The 21,069-nt window shown below is 35.4% G+C and overlaps 2 long non-coding RNA genes across 2 annotated transcripts; both read left to right on the top strand.

Moving 5' to 3' along the window:
• Positions 1–258: 258 nt before the first annotated feature.
• Positions 259–13,390, top strand: LOC117323457. The gene is made up of 11 exons (XR_004531737.1): positions 259–303; positions 3,444–3,480; positions 3,894–3,956; positions 5,877–6,313; positions 6,576–6,654; positions 7,188–7,309; positions 8,031–8,130; positions 8,446–8,550; positions 9,047–9,104; positions 11,839–12,312; positions 13,348–13,390. It is a non-coding gene; the product is annotated as an uncharacterized LOC117323457 (long non-coding RNA).
• A 1,100-nt stretch (positions 13,391–14,490) lies between these two features.
• On the top strand, positions 14,491–15,556 carry LOC117323456. The gene is made up of 2 exons (XR_004531736.1): positions 14,491–14,833; positions 15,313–15,556. It is a non-coding gene; the product is annotated as an uncharacterized LOC117323456 (long non-coding RNA).
• Positions 15,557–21,069: the final 5,513 nt, after the last annotated feature.

Below are 21,069 nucleotides of genomic sequence, written 5' to 3'. Positions count from 1 at the left end.
CTGGTGTAGATCGATAATATAGGGGCTTTGGGGTATTAAAAAGCGCAGGTATCATTTTTTGTTGTTTAATTAGAATGTAAAGAATTGCGTTTTACTCCTGACGATGACAACGATATGCTCTTCTTGTAATGATACCTCGCTGTTGATAAGATAGATTTCCCTTAAAGGTGACCCACCTCGTAAAACTATTTTTGTCCAATGAAAATTCTACTGGCCAGTGAGACCCACGTCTACTAGTGCACGGACTTTGAGGGGCACTTCAGTTTTCCCGCCGCCGTCAAGCCAGAAGGACCTATCGTTTCGGTAAGACATTTTTTGATTGACATTTTACTCTCCGATGTTGTTTTTTAGTCAGTAACGAATTTACTTCTGACTGAATTAACCAACATTTCAGTAATTAAGTTGTTTGTTAAGGGATTTGTTTTATATTTATTTGTTAAAAGGCCGATACATATTTAGTATTTCCCTTCTGATTGATTGAGAGCGTATCGCGTGAATTGACGTCCCCCCCCCCCCACACCCAAATGGAACATCGAGCTAGCTTGTAAGCCTGTTTCTGTTATCGAACTTATGATTACTGGAAAAAAAAAAATCAACATTTTTTATTTTCCCGCCAAATTTGAAATCTCCTGGTTTACGACTGTTAGAAAAGTAATTTGAAAATATGAAAATGATTTTCACTCTTGATCGGTGCGCTAAAATCAAAGGTTAGTAAAGGAAGGGAAATAACTCCTACAGTATAGTCTGATTTCAAGGACTAGAAAAACACTAGCTGATTTTATTGTTATTTTCATTTGAAATGTGAAGGTATTAAATATTGTGTATATTCTGATGTTTTCCTTGTTAATATTCCATGTAGTTTTAGAACAAAAATACAAACAACATCCTTTTTCAAGGAAAGGGAGATAATAGCTGTAAAAATAAAAAAAAAAGTAATGCATTCTGTCCGGTAACATTCGGAAAACACAATTTGAAATTTCAAATAAAGTATATAATTTAAAGCTTTCATTTAATATATAGACAAGCTGTCATTAACCAGATATTTTCTGGTTGAAAACGTTTAACCAATAAAAACTACATGCTTACAAAAGTTGGAAAATGCGCTTAAAAATACTTTCAATAAGTTTACTATACAGATCAAATAAGTAATTTTGAAGTTTGCACGTTTTTTTTCTATAATTATTGATAAGACTTCGAGACACGACAATTAAGATAAATAGAGGTTACACAACAAGTGGTTGTTGGATATGGAATTTATTTCACACGAGTAAGTTATTTCTTTAAAGTTACAAAAGACACAAGCTTTTAGAAAATAACTGAAGAGTGTGAAATAAGTTCCATAACCAAAAATCACGAGTTGGGTGACCTGTTTCTACCAAAATGCCGGTGTAGTATGGTATTTTGACCCCCATGGTAAATTGACCCCGGGGTCAAAATACCATTATGGTAAAATGCCCCCCCCCCCCCCCCCCCCCCATATTGGAGTCACTAAAAACATGATTTTCATATATCATTTAACATATTTTCATTAAAACAATATTGTATCATTATAAACAGTACAAATTTCGATGGGTAGGTTGACTATAGAGTGAAATATAGGTGAATAGTTGATTGAGAAATAAAGCTTTTTTATCTTTAATTTTGGTAATGGTAAGTGACTTATTAGTCCCCTGCCGTTTGAAAAACTGGGGACTTTAGGTTTACCCTCTGTCCGTCTGTCCGTTCGTCCGTCTGTCTGTCTGTCATGCAACAGTTGTCCGGACAACTCCTAAAGTACTACTCCGATTTTAACAAAACTTGGTATACATGATCAGTATAATATGAAGTTGTGCATCCCACATTTTTTTTCTCAAAAATCCATTTTTCAAAATGGTCGCCGGCATCTCATTGGTTGAGGCTTGTCCAGACAACTCCTCCTAAAGAACTAACTCCGATTTTAACAAAACTTGGTATACATGATCAGTATAACATGTAGTTGTGCATCCCACATTTTTTTTCTCGAAAATCCATTTTTCAAAAATGAATAGGTGCACTTCTAGCTCAGGCAGGGGACTTTGTATTGCTGTTGCAATACTATCCATCCTTGTTTTCACAAAACTTTTATCAGTATACATCAATATAAATTCTATAAATTTCAACAACAACAAAATTGGTCTGATTTGATGAGTCATTTATGCTTGGGGGGGGGGGGGGGGGTCACTTTACTATGGCCATATACATAAATTAAGTCAAGAAAATTGGTGTTGGGGTAGGTGATTTTGATGTGAGTTATGTAGAGAGGTTGGGAGAGGGGAGTCACTTTACCATGATTATAGTGAAAATATTTTTTTGTGGATTTAATTTTTCTTGATGGAGGGGGAGGGGGTCACTTTACCATAGCCAATCCAAATCATGTTGCTGTTAATGTATAGACCTGCCACAATACAATTCTGTTGATACTTGATGATCTGATGTATAGAATAATACTTATTTCACCAAAATTTTCATTAATTTATTTCAATTAATTAATCAATCTATATGTGAGAACATAAAGCATCTACAAAATGTTTGTATGTTAACATTATAACAACAACAAGTGATGTTAATGTGAGTGATGTGAGGAGTGGGGGAAAGCGACCCCCCCCCCCTTACATAACTTACATCAATGTCAATTATCTCAGGCCAATTTAGATTTGTTATAATGTATAGATTAAGGAATTAAGGTTTATTAAGAAAAAAGGATAAAATATTGTATTTTGTTATGAATATAGTAGCGTAGTAAGTAAAATTGATTAATATATTTAATATATAATGATCAATTTTACTTATTACACTTCCATATTATCACACATACATGATCACATCAAAAACTTTTCTTAGACAAATCTAGTTTTGCTATGATGGATAGTTTAAGGAATTGAGTTTTTAAAAAAAAAATATTTTGTGAAAAAAAAGTCAATCACAAAAAAGGTAAAGAACCTGCCCCAGCTTGCAAACTAATATTGTAAATACTTTATTATTGAAGAAAACTTATAAAATGTTAGGTGAAAAAGATCAAAGTATTATAAAGGCTTGAATGAAAGGGAAATGTGGCCAAGTATTATTTCGAGCATGCAAATAAGGTGTACAAGTGACCGGGACCAGTATTATTATTGATGATCATGATGTCAATAACAATTGCAGCTCGGGTCAAAGTTCAAATTTTTGACCAATCAAAATACTGAAAGATCATATTCCACCAGTGGAATATAACATATATATATATCCAACAGTCGGCACATTTATACAATGGCTTAATTGAGAGTGGAATAACACAGCGTGTTGTGGTAGAAATATGAATATACAATAATAAAAGTGAAAAATCACTATGAACCTTTAAGTTTTATGTTTGAAGGATTATATCTGGTGGTATTTAATTGTAGTTGATTATGTACATATTATTAATCAACTTCCAATCTTTACAGTGTCCATGACGGGGACGGAAGTCTGTCAGTGGTACTGGTACGTATTTGTTTATTCATCCTTTAACGCCCACATAATGTATATAAATTATACTTTAAAACATGTCATTTTGGAAGATTCAACAATTGAAATAAAATTTATTGTAACTTTTATATTTATAAAGATACTGATCTTTGTTCTAAGAGGTTTAGTGCTTTATCTTAAATAGGTTGTCTAATTAAATGGTTTAATCCTTTTGTGTATGAACAAATAACATGGCTATTTGTTTAATTGTGCCATTCTGTTTTTATATGAAATACATGTTTAGGTTTAGTAATAATTACCTTTCTACCAGCTCACATGCCTATTACATTTTCACCAATTTGTCATAAAGAAATATTCTAAATTGGAGAATTAAAACTGGATGGTCTAAATTGTCAGTTCAACAATTAATAAGTGTCTTTTTTTTTCAGGATGGACATTAGACCCTGCCGACCTGAGGTCAATGTCAAAGCCAACTAACCCCAGACCATCAGGTAAATAGTCTTATTAACTTATTGATTCACATGGCTAATACAATTTTTAGCTGTCTCTTCAAAGAAGATTGAGAGCTTATGTTGTTTTTTCAAATGTAAGTTTTTGTTGCATGTGTTGAAAGGCATAGTAATTTATGGTAATATGGTCCCTGTGGGGGTTAAACTATCCCCTGCCAGAGTTAAACTAAAAGATTTTTTTTTTTAAAGTTTTTTGGACTGGAAAACTTTTGCGTCAAGTTTTTGGTGCAAGTGTTGAAAAGTATTAACACATCACTTTATAATTGTACTAGGGTGCTGATAATTGGCAATAGAGTCCCTATGGAGTTAAACTATCCCCTGCCTATTGGAGTTAAACTAAAAGATTTTTTTGGAAAAAACCAGATTTTTCAAATTGTTGGACTTAAAATATTTGTGTTAAGTTTTTGGTGCAAGTGTTCAAATGTATGAATACATCACTTTATAATTGTACTAGGGTGCTGATATTTGGCAATAGTCCCTATGGAGTAAGACTATCCCTTCCTGGAGTAAATCTAAAAAAAAAAATAGATTTTTTCTTTTTAAATCTTTTTTTTAAATGTTTGGACTAAGAAATGTTTTGTTAGTTTATGTTACGAGTGTTGAAAGGCATAGTAATACATGGTATTGGGTTCTCCTTGGGGGTTAAACTATCACTTGCTAGATGCACACAGAAATATATTTTTGGGAAAAAAAAAATTGTGCAAGTGTTGACAGCTTTTAACACATCACTTTATGATTGTACTAGGGTGCTGATATTTGGTAAAAGAGTCTTTCTGGAGATAAAGAATCCCTTCTTGAAGTGAAACTGAAAAAAAACAATGAAAATGATCACATTAGACAATTTATACACCGGTCCACATTTTTCAAGGGAGACAACTCTCATTAGGATACTATTTTGTAAAACAATTGAAGAAATAGGTCAAAAAGTAATTACATTAGTAGTTAATATATTTATTCAATCTACAACAGCAAAGCTTGTCTCCCGAATATTTGTCAATAAATAGTTTACATATATATATAAATTAGTATGGCTTTGAAAATTGCATGAATACACAAAACACGATCTGATCAAGTATTAAGATATTTTAATCATTTATTGACGAACATTTTCAAGAGGAGATATGCTGTTCTCCGACAGCTCTTGTTATTATTCACATCAAAATTTAAGTCAGTAACATAGTATGGCATTGTCTGTCCAATCTCTTTGAAACTAATAGTAGTCCTCACAGCATTGTGATTAGATTGGCAAAAGTTATTGCCCTTTGTTTTGTTTTTTTGTCTTTAATTATTATTTCATTTTTTGTCAGGTGACTTATCAATTTCTCTGGAATTTTGAAATTTAATAATATTTATACTCCTAACAGATACATATGATAATTGGTTTCCTGTGGGCACCTTGATAAGTTATTGCCCTTTGTATATTTCAGTATTTGATTTTTTGTCAGGAAAACTTCATTTTTCAATTAATCTTTTAGAAGTTTAGTAGGATTTATAATTAGTTGTTTTCCCTGAATTGCATTTTGATTATCACTATACGTGTTGAAGATTTTGGGAAAGGGTGACCTAGATGAAACAATGTTATGTACCAAAAGTAGGTCACTTTGACCTACATGGGGACCTTTGATTTACACAAAGCCTCCATCTCCTGCTGACATAAGTGAGGTCATTGTTACTGTACATTTAAAAAAAATTCATCTAGATTCGATGGATTCAGTTTACTAGCTGATCTCTTGATTAAGACAGTTGTTTTTCAATAAAAACACTAACTTATTCACCGTATTTCTAATTAGACCCTGGTAAAAGTGAATTTGTATTGTCTGCGATGACTTGTTCTTGATTCTAGTTGATATCCAATCAAGATAAACTTTTTGTAAACACAGACAATGTATGTTTCATTGACAGGACTGTCCACAGGCAACAGGACCAGATCCTGGTCAGGATATAGGTGGTTCTGGCTCTGGTTGGGTGATCTGGTGCTGGTGGTATCTGGAGCTCAATAGATTTATTTCAGTTCAGCACAACTTTCTCGTTTCTTTTGCAGTAGTTTTTAAGCCAGGAAATAGCATTGATGAGGGGCTAGGGCCTTTATGGTTGCATGTTAGGGAAAATCATGATCCCCTCCATGATTGACCCTAAGGGGGGCATGTGACTGTCTAGGTTCTAGTTACTTTATCACTGATATTTCGGGGTTAAATTCTGTTGTAATCGGGGCGGGTTAGTGTAGTTGTTCTGCAATGAGTCTCTTGTAGTAAAAGATCCTCCGGTGTTGGAAAGTCTGATTGGGGTTTAGGGTCATCTTATTCTGTCTGACGGAAAAGTGAGCCCCTCGGTCAAGGGAGGTAATAAACAAATCTGAGACCATAATTATTATATTTGATATCTTATTTGATATAATTTCATCATTCTAAAATTTAAATGAAAAAAGAAAATTGTAATTTGAACATTACTTGTAATATTCAATTGGATTTGAAAAGGTAAAATCAATGATAGTTAAAACACAGCAAATTCCTGGTTAAATTCTAGTGATTTGCCATTTATCTTGTGTACATTTATCTTGTGCACACGTTGCCTTAATAAACATGTTATCTTTACTATTTTCAGAACCGGGGGACGTGCCTAGAGGTGGCATCAGGAGAACCCTGCCAGGTCTCGAGGAAAGCAGTCTGTGCTCGCACTAGAGGTATCGATAACAGTTTGTTTTTGTTTTTGTTTTTGTTTTAACGTCCTATTAACAGCCAGGGTCATTTAACGACGTGCCAGGTTTTGGAGGTAGAGGAAAGCTGGAGTACCCGGAGAAAAACCACCGGCCTACGGTCAGTACCTGGCAACTGCCCCACGTAGGTTTTCGAACTCCCAACCCAGAGGTGCAGGGCTAGTGTTAAAGTGTCGGGACACCTTAACCACTCGGCCACCGCGGCCCCTTATCGATAACAATATATAAAAGATTTGAAAAATCAATAATTGGGTAACAAGTGTTAACAACAGCCAACCAAAACAAAGGGGAAAAAAACAGAAAAAAGGTAGAATTGTTTTTAACTTTAATATCATTAGATCTTAATGAAATATTTGACAAAGGAAGAATGTATGCAGTATTTTGTGGTGATTCCCTATTGTCATATCATTTAAGAGTTTAATTACAAAGTGCTATATACTGTAGGTATGTTGGTGAATTATGTTAATGTGTATTAATAATTGCTTTTTAATTTCTTTTAGTGTAGCGGTGTAGAGCCACTCATCAAAGGGCCTTTGTCAACACGGCGATAAAGGCCCTTAAAGGATGGACAGAGTGGCAGTAATCTGTTTATTCCATAAAGCTGTGGTTGCCTGGATCTAAGGTATGTTTTTCATTTAATCTGCAAGAAATTATAGGGTTATATATGTCTGTTTGCCCAAGTCATTACCCTGAACTCTTTAAATTAGGATAACCTGATAGTTCTTGTATATACCGTTAAAATAAATGCACTTGTATTTGATTTTTTATTGTTATTTTTAGCACTAGCGCTTTTTGTTCTCTTTTTTTTATAAATCTTGTCAAGCTAGGTTAAAATGAGATGCATCAGCGACATTATTGGTGAACTCCAATTATAGGTCACTGCCACATTCATGTCGAGGTGAAATGTCACTTGAGTGTAAAATTTTCATTAAATGTTTGCCAGGGTTTACCTTTTAAACAGTTTGATATCTTGATGAAACTTGAAATATGTATGCATCACCCATATATAGTATGCAGTAAGCAGGTCACCAACTTGGAGTTTAAAGGTCATGAGTGCAAGCAATTTTAAGATCAACTTGACTTGTTTCTATTAATTCACAAAATCAAATCTGTAGTTATAGCTAGGAGGCACTTTTTGTCCTGTGTCACATCGTTCCTTTTGAATATGTTGTGCTGATAGGTGTTAATTTTCAAAAAGATCTCCCTTGCCCTTGTTTCATTGAAATAAATAAAGAGCATAAAATTATGCCCAAAAGCTACATCTTATAAATCAGTGCTTCCTGAACTGTCTGGTGCAATATGGCTGGAAACTGGTTTGTATTATTTACCATTTCTTATTTCAGCCATCAGGCTGATGGATAGGTCCAGAGCAAGCCCAAGCACCTGGATGTGGTGCTGGAGCCCCTGTCGGTCTCCGAAAGCTAACTGCTTTGCACACTTGATGTAAGTAGTATTAGTATGCATGCAGTTAAGGAAATCTAGTTGAAAGTCCCCTGTGGGAGCCAGGGAAACAGTTGTGTATGCCGAAGTTTTCTATATTAAACTGCTTACATCAAAACGGTGACCTACTTTAAAAGCTTGGAATATTTTTATTTTGGTAAATAATGATTGTTTGAATTCAACATTTACAGCAATTATTAGTTCACCTTGTCCAGAGGAAACCTCTGGGCCTCTTGTAGTAAAATTTGTTGTGAATTGTTCGGATGTGGAATTCTTTTGGATGTCATTTATGTGAATACGATAAAATTCTTATTTCAGATTCAGTGTGGGGCAGTCCAATAGGATCAGGTCACCAAGATCCTACGGGTGGGACATAGTGGCAGGACTATGTCTCCGTAGAGCAGGGCATGTCCTATTGGCAAGGTAAGGCTATAATTTAACACTGTATATGTAGTAGCACCAGTTTCCATTACATACAAATCTAATAAACCTGAGAAAGTCTTAAAGCCATTATGTAGATAAGATTGTGTGGCTATCTGACCAGAAATTACTGTTAAAATCATGTCTTTGTTTCTGTTCTGTTAGCTGTCAAATTCAATATTTTTGAGTTGTATAGCTACATTCAGTATTTATGCTACTTTGTATATTAAAGGGAGGGGGCTAGGGGAGTTGCCCTGTTGCTGTACTTAAAATCTGGTGATGTCCTTATATAGCCAGTCTTGTATTTATATCAAGAGGAAGTTGAGAACTTTATCATCTTTCAACAATTAACATTCTCTAGTTTTATAAGTTATATCCCCCATTTTTTTATGGGACTGGAGAATAGTATTGGTAGCCAGTGTTTTCTCATGACAATATTTTAAATACATCTTCCTTTGCTTCTTTGTGCTGATGTATTTTTTTTTATTTCTCCCTACAGTACGGTGTGCGAGTTCACGTTTTGGCTGCATCAGAAGCATGAGTGCCAAGTCCTTATGGTAGGTCTCAGAAATTCTTTTTGAAGGTTGTTTGACATGTTAAGGTTGTAACTGCTGTTTATAAAAAAAGTACTGTATGGATCTTTCTCGTATTTGATATGCATGTTTCCAGTGGTCCCTAGTTCTGCATGTGTTATTTTTAAGAATGAATGGAAAACAAGAGGGCCGACAGCTGCCAGCCATTTTGAATTTTGACAGTTGAAGTTTATCACTATTTTTGAGAAAGTCTCTATATTGATCTAAAATTCTATATGTATGTTCCTGATGATCTGTATTTGTGCATATTAAATTTCAAAACTAATCTGAAACAAAATGGCTAAAAGGCAGCCATTTTGAATTTTGACATGTCAAGTTTTAACTGTTATTTATCAGGGCCCAGTTGTTCAAAAGGTGATTATAGCTTAATCACTTGATTAGTGAAAATTTTATTTCTCATTTGTTGCAAAACCTACGTGTATATTATCTTTAAATTATGCCAGTTGGAAGAGAATTAAGAATTACAGAATTTCATTAAGTTTTGTCAAGCTAGTTTGACCAGAAATTGTTATATCAGGAATCTTTGAAAAATGTTGTTAAAATGTGATTAGCCTTATCACCTTTGGAACAATTGGGCTCAGAAAGTAATGTAGTATGGATTTTGTATTTAATATGCAGGTTCCCCGTGGTCCCTTGTTGTGCAAGATAGATTTTGACACTGTTCAGAAGCAAACATTTCTGACAGGCATCAAATTTATTTATTGACAGTTGAATTGTTTGTTTATTTCTCGAAGTTCTTCTTTGATCTTTTGGGTGCATTCTATTTAAACAAAAATATTTTTAAAAGATTGACAACAAGCAGCCATTTTGAATTTTGTCAGTTAAACCTTGTTAACTGCTATTTCTCAAAAATTCCTTAATGTATTTCTTATCGAATTTTATTCAGATTCAGTTTGTATTAGTTGAAGTTTATAAACCCTATTTCATAGAGTACTTGATGGATCTATTTCAGATTTGATATGTAGGTTCAGCTTGTTTTCATATTAAGAGAAAAGTAGAGAAAATTTGCAGTCTTTTAGAGATACCATAAAGGTCAAATGTTGGTGGGTCACAGGATTCCTCTGAGGTCTCTTGGTCTTTATATGCAGGTCTTTGAGAAGATGCCCGTTCAATTTGACGGAGTATTATAGTATGGTGTTGTCCTTTCATCCAGCTGGTCGGCGTTAACTTTTTGTTTGTCTTGCAATCTTCTACAACCAATTTCTTTGAAACTTGGAAGGCTTTATAAGCATATGTTGATGTGTTTCTGCAAAAAGGAATTTCGATTCAAGAATTGTTGCAAAAAGTTTTGCCCTTAGTTTATTTTGGTATTTGATTTTTGTATTTAACATCTTAATTGTGAAAGATGGTTTTAAAGGTATGAAAAAGGTCAAACAGTAGTCTGCCAGAACAGAGAGTACAATGATTAAACATTTTCTTCTAATTCTATTATGGATTGTAAATGTTTATATCATGGGTATTTAATAGGTTATAAATAAATACTGTTTGACTTTTGTACAGTATTGATAGTTGGAATACTTGGTTTTAGGTCATCAAAGAAAAAGGTTGCTGGGGCTGTACACGTGTGGGTTAATGTTGCATCCCATTTCGTTGCTCATTAGTGTATTCATGTAAAATATACATTGTTGTACATTGTTGCAACTTGTACATTCCGATAAAGTCTCATTGTTTACAGATCCTGCATTGTTTTTTAGTGTTTTTGTTAGTTTTCTTTTATTTCAATTGATTAGGTATGGTAAAACAACCTCAGTCAATATGAATTGTGAATGTAGTTTTAAGAAAAAGCGGCATGTTGCGCAAAAGACTTCAACTTTCACTTTGTCAGTGCATTCATGATCACGGCTTAGATCAGCTGTCATGGCAATGACGAAGATGGTGGTTTTACCACAGTGTCGAATCTACAAACTTGTTTGTACAACTGAAAACTTCTAACTATACCTTATGTCTTTGGAAATCATCTGTAAATAATTAATAGAATTAATTACGATCCATTGCATTCGTCTATCAATGTTTGTTCTTTTCTATATGCCGATTTCGATACTTAAAACATTGAAGAGTTCCAATATTGAAGCGTGAACATTATAACACTTGCTCTATAAATCGTCCTAGAGCACCCGACTACCCAAAATTAATACTTATGAAACGAACAAGACCGTGAAGGTAATTGTACGAGAACAACGAAAAGTGCTGTACATTCTTACGAAAATGACAAACATCGTCAAAATTATTTAAAAAGTAGTCAATTAATCGTCAATTCTTCAATTGATACCAGTTTATAACGCCGTTATGTAAATGTACGTGAATAAAAAGAATAATGTACAGCACTTTCCTCGGTTTCTTATTACGATGAATAAGTGTATCACGTTGTTTGTACGGCAAAATACGTTAGTTGGGTGCTCTGGCCATATTTACCGACCAAGTGTTAATGTAGTCCTTGGTGCTGGTCACGTGACCATGCAACAACACGAGGACCGACGAAAACATCCCGATAGGTACGTTGGACACCTAACATTAAAATCCGGTCAAGGAAACAAACAGAACTGACGGGGAAATTGTTAAAAAAATGCATTTATTTAAAAACATAGTGATTTTAGTTCTTTTTAATTATATATGCAACATGCGTGGAACAAACTAGTTTATTATGAAGCATTCTTGGCACATAATTTCATAGTACTTACATAGAGAATGTTGTTTTCAGGGGATTGTCTAACGTCAGGACATTCACCAGGTCGGGGTTTTAAAGTGAGCGTGATCTAGCTCTGGATAGATGACCTTGCAGTTAAGATTCATGGAATCACCGTTGGTTCACTCATTTGTCAATTTGATCTGTCCCTTCTCTTACAATGTTTAATTCCTGGTACAGACATGAATCTGGTACAAGTTAAGCAATTCAGCATCATGATTGGGGTGCCAGGTCTGTGTGGTCCAGGCCTGGTAAACCAATGGACCACCATGTGTCAGACTGTTATTGCTTGTAAATCTTGTATTGGGTGATTGTTTGTGTCCAGGGTTAAATACTTGTGAAAGACTGTACAGATCATATTGAGACTTGTCCGAGCCATCCGTGATGTCATGCATCTTCCTTGCTTGGAAGTTTATTTGGAGTCAAGGTTGCGTAAGCTTGAAGAATCCCGGCTATAGGACAGGACTGTCAGGCCCCACCAAACCCCAGGTGTGTATCACAACACAAACCATCAACACAAGGCCAAAATTAGAACTTTGTTTGCCCTCAACCAACTGATAAACAAAAACAGGCCTACATTTATCTTATAGCAAATTTAAAAGTATGTTTTGTTTTTTGGTGTTAATCCAATTTCCCAAAAGTGTTTTTTAGGACTCTCCGGACTTGGATCTTACTCGGCTTTAAAATAGAAATCAATGTCATCATACCTGTGGTCGAAAAGATGAGGCGATATCCATTACAGTATTATAGTGAAAAATACATTTCGGAGAAAAAGGAAATAGTCATACATTTTGAAAAATATTCAATATTTGTTTGCAATATCGGAGAAATACATTTTTCACTTAGTGTTAACTACAAATTATATTGAAAGTGGAGTATATGTTGTATCACTAAAAGCCTGTGCATAACAAACACTTTTTTTAACCTACATATAGGCATGTTCAAAGTCAGAAGAGGGCAAACAAAGATTTAACTTTAGGCCCAACCATGATGAAATATTGGAAGTGAAAATTAGAAGGGATTAGTGTGTTCTCAGTAATTGAGTCAACTGTAAATACTGTATGATACATGGAATTTTTGTTCTTTACTTATTGTTGAAAGCTTCACAACCTTTTTACATGTGTAATCCACAGAAGTGGAAACTGTTGATCACAAAAGAAGGTAAATATTTCATGTTACACAAAATATCAACAGTAATGCTAACTAACATATTAGGGCAGAGTTGTTCAAAACGTGATTAGCTTAATCACTTGATTAGTAAAGTCTCATTTCTCTGTTATGTCAAAACCTGAGTGTATGTATTTCTTAAAATTGTCAGGTAGGAAGAGAGTGTGTTATAGTTTCAAGAAATTATGTTAAGTTAGTTTTACCAGAAATGATTTTATCAGGGTTATAAAATTGTTATTAAAATGTGATAAGCCAAATGACTCTAACTGGGTCCTGTTATTTAAAAAATGTAATATTTAGTGGTACCCATTGAATCACTTGAAAATATTGATAATTACTGTGATATATCTATTCCAGGACCGACCGACGGGACCCAGGACCCCCACCCGGACCGACCGACCGACCGACGGGACCCAGGACCCCCACCCGGACCGACCGACCGACGGGACCCAGGACCCCCACCCGGACCGACCGACCGACAGGACCCAGGACCCCCACCCGGACCGACCGACCCACGGGACCCAGGACCCCCACCCGGACCGACCGACCCACGGGACCCAGGACCCCCACCCAGACCGACCGACCGACGGGACCCAGGACCCCCATCCGGACCCCAACCGACGGGACCCAGGACCCCCACCCGGACCGACCGACCGACAGGACCCAGGACCCCAACCCGGACCGACCGACCCACGGGACCCAGGACCCCCACCCGGACCGACCGACCCACGGGACCCAGGACCCCCACCCAGACCGACGGGACCCAGGACCCCTACCCAGACTGACCGACCGACGGAACCCAGGACCACCACCCGGACCGACCGACCCACAGGACCTCCACCCGGACCGACCGACGGGACCCAGGACCCCAACCTGGACCGACCGACCGACGGGACCCAGGGACCCCCACCCGGACCGACCGACCCACGGGACCCAGGACCCCCACCCGGACCGACCGACCCACGGGACCCAGGACCCCTACCCAGACTGACCGACCCACGGAACCCAGGACCACCACCCGGACAGACGGGACCCAGGACCACCACACGGATAGACGGACGGGACCCAGGACCACCACCCGGACCGACCGACCGACCGACGGGACCCAGGACCACCACCCAGACCGACCGACCGACCGACCGATGGGACCCAGGACCACCACCCAGACTGACCGACCAACGGGACCCAGGACCACCACCCGGACCGACCGATTGGACCCAGGACCCCCACCCAGACCGACAGACGGGACCCAGGACCCCCAACCGACCGACGGGACCCAGGACCACCACCCAGATCGACCAACCGATGGGACCCAGGACCACCACCCGGACCGACCGACCGACTGGACACAAGACCACCACCCGACCGACCGAACAGACCCAGGACCACCACCAGGACCGACGGGACCCAGGACCACCACCCAGACCGACCAACGGGAACCCAGGACCACCACCCAGACCGATGGGACCCAAGACCACCACCCAGACCGACCGAACGGACCCAGGACCACCACCAGGACCAACCGACGGGACCCAGGATTTTTTTTTTTTTATTTCTTTCTTTTTTTTTCTTTTTTTTCTTTTTTTCTGTTTCAGGTGGTCCTATTGAGGAGGCCTCCACGTGGCAGGACTGGTAACAGCTTACCGTATTTATCCGCAAATAAGCCCCCTCCCCCTTTTTTTCTTTTGATTTTAAAATAATGAGATAAGTGATAGCAAATAAATCCTCCCCAAATTTACCTTTTACATTTGGAAAGATGGGTTATTTAAGGATAAATACGGTACACATAAACGTATATTTATGTGGGCTGGCTAACATCCTCGTACATATCTCCCCTTTAAATGTAAGGAGAAGTATTGTCTTTGTATTGGTTCTTCTAATTTCTGGTCCAAACCTGTACTTTCAACCATTAGGATATCTTGAGAAAAATTGCAGTATTCTTGTTTGGAGGGCAGTAACTTTTAAGATCCCCTCCAACAGTTAAATTTAATAACTTTTATTCCTGCACAAGGGGAGGCATGATTAGATTTAAAAAAAACGTATATTTAGTTGAATGTCTGTTCCAATTTTTGCATATTCAACTTTGAGTAGTCATTTTGTTAATTTTTCTTTGAATATGTCGGTAGAATAATATAACTATTAAGATAAAAAGAGAACAATTCAGAAACGTTCCAATATATCAACCGCAGGATACGGTCCCGGATGCACATTTCTAGTAAGATAAATTAAAAGAGAGAAAAAAAAAACCAAAAAATGTAAAATTGTTTAATATTCTGCCTCATGCTTGTTGACAGTGTTTATTATACCCATTCTATTTTATAGCTTCCCAGAGAGAGCCAACCTTTTTGGTGTTTGATGGTTTATTCTTACAGAACGAACAACCAATTTTGGAAAAAATCATTCCACTGGTAGGGATTGCACCAAGTTTTCTTTGGAGAAGGACATTTAATGTAAAAAAAAAAAAAAAAGGGATGTCATCTTGACTTGACCAGATGGTGTAGAATTTAATTTGCTCAAATTGAGTGTCCTGAAATTTTCTTGGTTAATAAATAGATTGGAAAATGACGAGATATGTTATTGTTATTTCTTTTCTGAGATAATCTCTCAATTAGATACTGTGAAAAGTTATTGCCCTTCGCTTATTTCAGTAATTTCCAGCACCACTAGATTTTTACACTGAATTTTAATTTTGCAAAAGTAATATTACATGAACATCATTTTGCAGTTATGGTACTTTCATTGATAATCAATAAACTGCTGTGTAGAACAATATCGTAGAGAATTCAAGAAATTTGTTGAAACCAAAAGTTGAGGATTTAGGAGATCAACATGAAAGGGCAATAACTTTTGCAAAGATAGTCTAATAACAACGTCTCTGGAAAACAAAATTATATACATTTATATGATTATAAAGCCTTAAAAATGAGATCAGTGGACTGTACAAATGTTAATTCTGGATGAGTGGAGTTATGTTATCCGACATTTCGAACCTTAATATGACGGTGAGCTATTCAAATTGCCCTACGTCTGTGGTCCGTCGCAATCCTTGGTTCCTAGTTGTGTCGTTTAAAATTTGAGTCTAATCTGGGAAAACAAAATGGCCAACAGGCAGCCATCTTTGATTTTAGCATGGGTTATATTTGATTGAGCAATAACATCACAAAGATAATTTTTTGGGTATTTCAAAACCATTAACTGACATGGAAAATGCATGCATGAAAAACCCTAATATTGAAATTTAATGTTTAAGCAATTTTGGCCATTTTTTAGTAAAACATCTAGACACTAATATCAGAGTTGGTGGTTTTCCCTATATTTTTATTTTATATTATCCATATTTTTTATTATTATAGTATTGTTTTAGTGTATAGACTATTCCAAAATAGTTTTTTTTTGTTTTTTTTGTCTGACTTTAGAAAAATATACCTAATTTGCAGTCCTAACACATAAGTAACTGAATAAGTTGATATTTAGAACTTTTGTGTGACAGGTGTTATAAAACTACTTAATTACAGGAAACGCCAATTAGTACAAATTAGCTGACATATAAAAAAAATTCTGGAATCGATTAATTGCATGGATAAAGAACAAAATTGAAAAATTAACTTAACCAATATAAATGCTATACTTGGAAATCCAAATAATGAAATTAGCATTATGACCTTGGCAAAACTTCATATATATAAATGTATAAGCACATTACCTTCACTTGATTGTTTTAAAAAGGTACTGGTTGTATGTTATAAAACCAAAGAATTCACACACAAAAATGACAATACAAAGATTTCATAATCAGTTGGCTCATCTGAACATTCTTTTTAAATTTTTATTTTTGCATCTGAAGTAAGAAGCAATAAGTTCATAAAAAATATTTCAAAATATCTCTACTTGAACGATAAGTTAAGAGAGGCATTTTCAGCCTCATATTATTCCCTTATTTTCTAATTACTGTCCAATGTTCCAATTAAATACCTGAACTTGGGAATTGTCTTCACTTTATACAAGTTATGTGCTGTCCAATGCTGCTCATTGTTGAAAAGGTAATTTTAAGTTACAATAAAGATGATTTTTTGATGACAATAGACTTACAGTCATACAATCTCACGGAAATTATCTCCAAGATATTATATCGCATATTATATCTTACAGCGAGACAATTACTTAAAAACCTTTGGAGGCTAAATGTTGCATTATGTTACAATTTTTTGCTTATCTCTTCGGAGAAGAGGAAGAGCTAATGTTGTCGCCCCTGCGTCGGCGTTCGTTTAAAACTAAAAAAAAAAGGATTTTTAGCTTTTAAAATCTTTTTTTTTTTTTTTTAATTTGGACTTTTTTGCGTTAAGTTCGAAAGGCATAGTATTACATGGAATTATGGTCCCTGTAGAGGTTAAACTATCCACTGCCGTAGTTAAACTAAATGATTTTTTGGGGAAAAAAAACAGATTTTTAAAATTTTTGGACTTATGAAATTTTTCCTGGAATATTTTTTAAAGTTTTTGGTGAAAGTGTTGATGCTATTAACAAATCACTTTATGGTAATAGGGTCCCTTCTTGGATTCAAACTGTTTTTTCAATGTGAAAAGGCTCACATTAGACAATTTATACGGGTCCACATTTTTCAAGGGAGACAACTCTTATTAGGATAATTTTTTATCAAAAAATAAAAGAAATAGGTCCAAAAGCCATTATTTAGTATATAATAGCTCATCTCCCGAATGTTTGTCAATAAATAATTCATATATGTATATATAAATTTGTATGGTTTTGAAAATTGCATAAATACACAATACACAATCTGATAAAGTACACTGATCAAATATAAATATTACAATGCAATTAATATATTTTAATTATTTATTGACAGACATGTGCAAGACGAGCTGTGCTGTTCTCCAACAGCTTTTGTTATGTAAATGATACTTCCCCGTCTTCATGCATTTTTTTAGCTCGTCTCTTCGAAGAAGAGTGAGAGCTTGTGTCGTCGCTCCGGCATCGGTTTCGGCGTTGGTTTTTCAAATGTTTAATTTTTGGTGCAAGTGTTGAAAGGCATAGTAATTTATGGTAATATGGTCCCTGTATTAATACATCACTTTATAATTGTACTAGGGTGCTGATAATTGGTAATAGAGTCCCTCTGGGGTTAAACTAGCCCCTGCCGGAGTTAAACTAAAAGATTTTTTTGTAAAAAAAAACCAGAATTTTCAAACTTTTGGACTTAGACTATTTCTGCATAAGTTTTTGGTGCAAGTGTTGAAAGGTATTAATACATCACTTTATAATTGTACTAGGGTGCTGATAATTGGTAATAGAGTCCCTCTGGGGTTAAACTACCCCCTGCCGGAGTTAGACTAAAAGATTTTTTTGGGAAAAAACCAGAATTTTCAAATTTTTGGACTTAGAATATTTCTGTGTTAAGTTTTTGGTGCAAGTGTTGAAAGGTATTAATACATCACTTTATAATTGTACTAGGGTGCTGATAATTGGCAATAGAGTCCCTATGGAGTAAGACAATCCCTTCCTGGAGTAAAACTTTAAAATCTGTGTTTTTTTGTTTTTGTTTTTAAATCTTTGGACTTTGTGTTAAGTTTATGTTGTGAGTGTTGAAAGGCATAGTAATACATGGTATTAGGTTCCTTGTGGGGGTTAAACTATCCCTTGCCGTAGTTAAACTGATATATATTTTTTGGGGGGAAAAAAACATATTTTTAAAAATTTTGTGCAAATGTTGAAAGCTATTAACACATCACTTTATGATTGTACTAGGGTGCTGATATTTGGTAAAAGAGTCCCTATAGAGTTACACTATTCCCCGTCGGGGGTGAAACTGAAAATAAAACAATGTGAAAATGCTCACAATAGACTATTTATACCCATCCACATTTTTCAAGGGAGACAACTCTCATTAGGACAATATTTTGTCAAAAAATTGAAGAAATATGTCCAAAAGCAATTACATTTGTATTTAATATATTCATTTAATCTACAACAACAAAGCTCGTCTCCCGAATGTTAAAATGATTTATATATATACATTTGTATATCAATTGGTATGGTTTTTAAAATTGCATGAATTCACAAAACATAATCTGATTAAGTAAACAATATAAATATTATTAATGCAATTTGCGAAACCATTCTAATTAATATATTTTAACTATTTATTGACAAACATTTTGCAAGACCAGCTATGCTGTTCTCCAACAGCTCTTGTTGTGTTTTATATATGTATATGTTTTGATGTTTTTGGAATGAAAGTAAAAAGATTTCTAGATGAAGAAAAAATAAATAAAAAATAGCGACCTTTCTGCTGGATACCACTAGATCAGCAAAATATCACAAATTCTGACGAGCTGGATACAAAAAGTTGCATAGGTCCCATTAATAAAAAGATAACTCTTAATGTAGCAACTGCAGGTGAAGGCAACCATCCGAAGAGCTACATGTAGGTTTGTTCAATTGAATGGCCTTGACCTACATGTACTTTCAAGGTCATATAGTGAAATGTTTACATCTTCAGAAGTCATTTTTCTCCCTTCAAACGAACAGTGCAAGGTCGTGTTAATTGGGCCAGAAGTGTAGAATGTTGGGATAAGGACCTATACTTTCAAAGCCACATCTGGATCAAAGTTACGGGTTAAAATATTTTAACAACTTATCATTAACCAAAATGTTGAGGGCTATGATTTAATTAGATGTGCTTCATACATAGTAGGAGCATTAATTTGATTCTCATCAATGACCCAAGTCAACTTTGAAAGTCTTCCAACAAAATCTTTTCATCAGCTGTAAAACAGATTAACAATACAGGCCCAGTGTGACTCTTGTTTACAATATAAATCATTACTTTTTTGTAACAAATGATAGTAACTTCAGGGCGCTGATCATTAATAGGAACTACAATAATTAAAGTGTTTTAAGAGATTAATTATTCTCGATTTATTGTCAGATTCATATATGCATTTGGAGGCTTAATTTCAATGTTTTCCTGTATATTTGTAGCGGAACTGGACTGGGGCGATCATTGGCGACTATGTAGCTCAAATGGTAGATCATTTGGCTAGTGTTCAGAGGTCATGGGTTCGAACCCCGGTCTGACTGCTTTTTTTCCACTCCTCTTACTTATCTGTGGACTGTCGGGGTTTTACAAAATTTTGGAAAACATCATTGAAAATGCAAAACATATATCAAAATAAGAAGTAGTAACTTTGGTAGTATATTCCAATGAAAAAATAATTGTTTTGGAAACTTGCGACTATAATGAATTGGCTTGATATGAGTTCAGACATTTACTGTTACTACAGAATACATATCAATATATGGACACATTTGTATACACACCAAATTCAGTAAAGTTGGTATGGATCAGATAGATTGAAAGACTGTGATAATGTTATCGACTTTACTATCCCTATACATAATTTAAAATTAATTACCTAGGGTCAAAGTACAGGTGGGTCTGAAACCTAATCTGCTGTCCATTTACTTCACCCACTTGGAATGTAGACCCAAACCTATCAACGTTATTCTGGCAGGGTTTAAAGGCCCAGACATTACCATACAATGTACAGTATTTGTGTGGAGTATATAGGGTATATTGGATATACCTGGTTTATTGCCAAATGGCTTACCTGTACAGTTTAAAGACTAGATAAATTATGTATATATATCCTTTAACTTTTGATAATTCTTCATAACCATGTATTGCTTTATGCATAATATCAGCTCTGAAATATCCTACGTGTTTTTCACTAATCCTCCCTCAATATATACCCATGTGTTCAATAAATCAATATTACAGAGTGGCACACAAAGAAATATCCCTGTAATAGATTACATGTTTGTGTGTATATGTTCATAATGTAAAATATTAATTCTCCATGTTTAACAATAGTATTGTTTGATAATATAGGTAATTAATTGTACGTGTTCATAATAACTATTATATATAATGGTCTGTAGAATAAAGTTTTTTATGGTACAACTCGGCTGTATACAGAAACAGTAAAAGCAGTAGTCCATTTTTTGACCTGTCCATGCAAGTGGAACTTATTCTGGCCTATTATTAGATTTAAATTCCAT

Source organism: Pecten maximus, chromosome 3 (assembly GCF_902652985.1).
Source record: "Pecten maximus chromosome 3, xPecMax1.1, whole genome shotgun sequence".
Lineage (NCBI taxonomy): Eukaryota > Metazoa > Mollusca > Bivalvia > Pectinida > Pectinidae > Pecten > Pecten maximus.
This window is presented reverse-complemented; position numbering and strand designations above follow the sequence as displayed.